Source organism: Bos taurus, chromosome 3 (assembly GCF_002263795.3).
Source record: "Bos taurus isolate L1 Dominette 01449 registration number 42190680 breed Hereford chromosome 3, ARS-UCD2.0, whole genome shotgun sequence".
In the NCBI taxonomy this organism is placed as follows: domain Eukaryota; kingdom Metazoa; phylum Chordata; class Mammalia; order Artiodactyla; family Bovidae; genus Bos; species Bos taurus.
The window spans coordinates 84109547-84115294 of NC_037330.1; the positions used below are offsets into that span (position 1 = coordinate 84109547).

The 5748-nt window shown below is 46.6% G+C and overlaps 1 pseudogene; it reads left to right on the forward strand.

Moving 5' to 3' along the window:
* The first annotated feature begins 1572 nt into the window (after positions 1-1572).
* Positions 1573-2225, forward strand: LOC112445910 (small ribosomal subunit protein uS2-like; annotated as a pseudogene).
* Positions 2226-5748: the final 3523 nt, after the last annotated feature.

A 5748-nucleotide genomic window follows, 5' to 3' on the forward strand; every position in this document is an offset into this window, starting at 1 on the left:
AGCCTGCCAGGCTCCTCTGTCCATGGAATTTCCCAGGCAAGAATATTAGAGTGGGTTGCCATTTCCTTCTCCAGGGGTTCTTCCCAACCCAGAGATCAAACCTGGGTTTCCTACATTTCAGGCAGATTTCTTTACCGTCTGAACTACAAGAGAAGCCCTCCACTACCTACATAAGAAACGATAAGAAACTCAAATTCAATTTGCTTAAGTATGAATTTCTTACTAATGAGTTGTTGGCTGAATAGAAAGTGTTGTGTCATCTCTTCCATTCCCCATGAGTTGCTTACTTCTCAGGCCAAGTGGTTCCTGGAGAACCACTCCAGGAAACTGAGGCTGCCTGCAAGAAGGGGAGCCTGGCTTCTCCCTTTCTCAGGACGCTGACTGAGTTACAGACACTCTCAGGCCCACCAAGGTGCTGCCTCCCAAGCAGAAAAGAGTAAGAAAGCTCTTAGGAGGTTGACACATGATCCCTTCCCTAGAGGCGGTAGGGGGCACATGTGAACCCAGCGAGCCCTGTCTGGGCACCCTGAAGGTGGGAGTCAGAGGAGCAGCAGGCCACAGCAGGGTAAGGAGAAAAAGCAGCAGAGGATCAATGATGCCAATGATGCCAAGGACCAATGATGCTATTTAGGATGGAAGGGAGACCTCAGTTTTCCACAGGCCAAAAAGACATTTTGAAGGTAACTGGACCTAAAGCTCCTTGAAGGTCACCCTAGCAGAAAATGGCGGTAGAGTGACTGCAAAAGCTGAGAGTGGAGGAAGGCAGGACATCAGCTGTGTTGTGTGTCACACAAATATCAGGGGCTGCGCAGTATGTAATTGTCCGGGTGCCTCCTAGTAATCCACACAACCAGTCAAAGACCAGGGTGTGGAAGCCTCCAGAGACAAGCAGGAGGAGCCTGGGAGATGTGAAACAGCAGCCGCAGCACTAAGGAAGGATGTTTCTCTCTTCCTCTTCCCTTCTCTTTACCCCAAATCTGGAGATCTAGTAGAAGCAAGGAGAACACACCCAGGCGTTACACTTCTCACTCCCCACTGAAGATTCCTGCCAGTGACTCAGAACTGTATCGAGATTTGCAAATCCAGGGATGTTGGGAAGAGCAGAAATTTTAAATTGGGAGTGAAATAGAAACTTTGCCTTAGGCTAAATGAAATGATGTAATAACTGAAAGTGACTTTTTTTCTTCTAGATCCATGTTGCTTTCAAGAGCACATTCCTGTTGATAGATGAAAAAAACTTCAGACTTGCTAATGAAAGATAGGGCTTCCAAGGTGGCCTTAGTGGTAAAGAACCTGTCTGCCAATGCAGGAGACGTAAGAGACACAGGTTCTAGGTTGGGAAGATCCCCTGAAGGAGGGCATGGCAACCCATTCCAGTTTTCTTGCCTGGAGAATCCCATGGACAGAGGAGCCTGGCGGGCTACAGTCCATGGGGTCGCAGAGTTGGACAAGACTGAAGCAACTTAGCACACAAGCAATGAAAGCTAATGCAGTCTTTGCTCACTTATCCAGAGAGCAGTCCATACAGAATTGTCCTGGGTTCTTGGTATAACTTAAAGGGAAATGTTCACAATGTCCAGAGCTCTTCATGTCCTTCAGATGAAGTGGGAGGATGTCCTCAAATTCCAAGCAGCAGGAACCCACTTAGGTGGCACCAACTGTGACTCCCAAATGGAATAGTATATCTACTAGAGGAAAAGGGATGACGTCTACATTCTAGATCTGAAGGGGGCCTGGGAGGAGCTTCTGCAGATGGCTTGTGCCATTGTTACCATTTAAAAACCAGCTGACCAGTGTCACATCCTTCAGGAACACAGGCCAGAGGGCTGTGCTGAAGTTTGCTGCTGCCACTGCAGCCGCTCCTCCTGCTGCCCACTTCACTCCCAGAACCTTCACTAATCAGACCCAGGCAGCCTTCTGGGGCCGTGTCTTCTGGTGGTCACTGATCCCAGAGCTGACAAGCAGCCTCCCATGAAGGTGTTGTGCGTTAATCCACGGACCACTGCGCCCTGTATACAGACTCTCCATCTGTGCCCTGTGATCACTGACATCCTTAAAGCAAGAAGGAAGCTTACTCAGTGGGTCTGAGGAGATTGATGCTGGCCCAGAAAGTTCTGCATGCACGTGGTACCACCATCCTGGCTGCACACCTATGGGAGGTCACGCCTCATCTCTGCTTCTATAGGGGGCTGGAGAGATGGAAAAGAATGAGTAGTACATGCTGAGAAGGCCACAGGGAAGAACATCAGGGTGCACGGACCACTCCAGCTCCCAAGTTCATGACTACTCCACCTGAGGTCACAGATGGGTCTGCAGGCACAGGCACCTCTGTGCCTGCCCAGCGGGTCCTGTAGAAGACGGGAGTCCTCAGCCACCACTGTGGACTGGTCTACTGGTCTACAGGTCCCAATGCTCAGGTGACTGAATGGGTAGGAACAACCACTTGGTGGTCCTAAGCTGCTCTTCCCTAGGCTCTTACACAGAAACCAGAGATAAGATTAGCAGTAAAGAGATTCTTAAAAAAAAAAAAAAAAAAAGATAAAAGGATGTAATGCAGTCTCTAGGTTTGAAATTCTTCCAGGTAAATATTCTGTGGATTCTGCTAGTCGAATTTTTGGGACCACTTTTTCCTTCTCAAGGTATTTCCCCTTTTCCTCCCTATTTCTGCGATGACATCTGGGTTTAGGCAGCGGTTTACACATCCTTCTCACAATGGGAAGGGACGTCTCTAATCTACGCACTGTGTCCTCATTTTACAGATAAGAAAGGGAAGGTGGAGTAGCCTGTTGAGGGCACCTAGCTGGTGGGGTGAACAGCTGCCTCCGTGGTGAGCAGAGGTTGACATATACAAGTGTAAGCGAATCTGGTGGATGGTTTGGGCAATTGACATGTCACAGCAGAAAAATGAAGAGCACGCTGGCTGGGTTTGGATGGCAGGGTGCCAGATCTTGGCACACTTACCAGGATACTCTCAGATTCACATAACACACACCAGCCTAACACACTGGGGTCATTTCTATCTTTCTGGAAAACAGACATGGTCCAGTAAAGGACATAGGACTTCACATGCTTCAATATAAAATTGGTACTATTTGTTCTGCTAGCGTATTCCTCATTCAACTATTAGTATCTATTTCATGTGTTTTACATATAAGGTAAAATTCTAGGTACTAAGGATAAAGAAAAACAACGCAGATGGTCCCTGTTCTTATTGAGCTTTTATTCTAAAAAGGAAGGGAGAGGTCCCATATGAGGGGCTTCTCTGCTGCCGCCACGATGCGCCATGTCACCTCCTACCTGCTGGCTGTCCTCGCTGGCAATTCCTCTCCCACCACTAAGGAAGGACATCAAGAAGATCCTTGATAGCATGGGCACTGATGGCTCAACAAGATCATCAGTGAGCTGAACAGAAAAAAATATTGAGGACATCATTTCCCAGGGCGTCAGCAAGCTGGCCAACATGCCCACTGGCAGGGCTGTGGCTGTCTTCACTGCCCAGGATCTGCAGCTCCTGCTGCAGGTTTGGCCCCAGGGCAGAGCAGAGAAGAAGGCAGAGTCAGAGCAGTCAGTTGACGATTTATTTGACTAGAGTCCTGTGTGTGTGCTCAGTCGATTCAGTCGTGTCCAACTCTGTGACCTTATGGACTGTAGCCTGCTAGGCTCCTCTGTCCATGGGGATTCTCTAGGCAAGAATACTGGAGTGGGTTGCCATGCCCTCCTCCGGGGGATCTTCCCAAGCCAGGGATGGAACCCAAGTCTCTTACATCTCCTGCATTGGCAGGCGGATTCTTTATCACTAGTGCCACCTGGGAAGCCCAACTAGAGTCCTGCTCCCCTGCAAATAAAACCCTTTTTCATGTAAAAAAAAAAAAGGGGGGTGTGTGTGGAGAGAATGAAAACTAATTGCGCAATGAATGCCCTATTGCATTTTTTGGTAAGTGCTCTGATAGAGAAATTTAGCACCCTATGAGACCATAAAATAGGACAGGTCTATTTGGTGAGTCAGAGAATCTTTTCTTTTCTTGAGGGAATGGCCTTTGAGCTAAGCTAGAAAAGATGAATGGAAGCTAGCCAAGGGGAAGGGTAGTGCTATAAGAATGTTCTAGATTACCTGAGCTAGTCCTATTGAGACAGGGCAGGGCTCGAGCACAGACTTAAAAAAAGAGCTGGGGTGACTGCACAGTGGTAAGATCAGTTGTATGAGATTATAGATTGAGTAGATATTAGATTCTGTCCATGGTCCACAAGGCAGTGCGTGCAGGAAGAATCAGACTGGGCGTTTCCTGGGAAGACACAGGAAAAGGAAGAACTAGCCCAAATAGAACTGTATCGTTTCCACATTTCAATGTGATATGACAGACAATTCACCTAATAGTACTTAAAACTGAGGTGAGCAAACTTTTTCTGTTAAGGGCCAGCTAGTAAATAGGCTTAGAGGCCCAGCTGTCTCTGTGACAACCTTTCAGCTCTGCAGGTATAGCACAAAAGTAGTCAGAGACAGTATGTGAATACAGGAGCACAGCTGTGTCCCAATAAAGCTTTATTTATTGCCTATGGGCTGCAGTTTGTTGATCCTCAGCATAAAATAACATATTTAAGGTTCACTTAGCAAGAGGTATATAGCGGTGAGTGGTTTTAGGGTTAGTTCAGCAACAGTTTGGAGAAGGCAAAGCTACCCATTCCAGTATTCTGGCCTGGAGAATTCCATGGACTGTATAGTCCATGGGGTCACAAAGAGTTGGACACAACTGAGCGACTTTCACTTCATAGCAACAGAACGAGGCAACCAACTGGAGAATCACATGCTTTTCTATGGTCTTCTGAGCATATAAAACCAGATCCTCCCTGAGTTTTTGCCTTTACTTTTAAAGGCAAGTTCATCAAATTAATAGTTGAGGGGACAGATCCTTGAAGAAATTCACTGAGAAGTTTCTTAAGGGGGACAACTCAGGGTTTTTTTTTTTTTTTTTTTTTTTTAGTTTATTTTTAACTGGAGTATAGGAGATCCAACCAGTTAATCCCAAAGGAAATCAACCCTGCATACTCATTGAAAGGACTGATGCTGAAGCTGAAGCTCCAATACTTTGGCCACCTGATATTAACAGCCGACTCATTGGAAAAGATCCTGATGCTGGAAAAGATTGAAGGTAAAGGAAGAGGGCATCAGAGGATGAGATTGTTAGATAGCATCATCAGCTCAATGGACATCAACTCGGGCCAACTCTGAGAGATAATGAGGGATAGGGAAGCCTGGTGTACTTCAGTCAATGGGGTTGCAAAGAGTAGGACATGACTTAGCGACTGAACAACAACATAATTGCTTTACAATACTGTGTTGGTTTCTGTTGTACAATAATGTGAATCAGTCACAAGTATACATATATCTCCTCCTGCTCGAGCATCTCTCCCCTGCCGCTCCCCACCCCTCTAGGTCATCATGTCACCTAGCGGAGCTCCCTGTGTTAAACAGCAATTTCCCACTAGCTATCTGGTTTACACGTGATAATTATATGTTTCAATACCACCCTCTCAATTCATCCCATTTGCTCCCGTCAGGGGTTTTAAGAGCTAAATGAGAAGGAGTGGTTCATAGTGGTTAGGCTAACCAAGGATAGAAACTAGTACTCTGGATAGAGTAGAGTAAACTGGCTAGTCTATCCAGGATTTGTCAGTATGAATGTTCTTTGGTTAGCAAAGGGTCTTCATTTCAGTCCTATGGGTACCTGATTCCTGGAGTCCTTCAAAGTT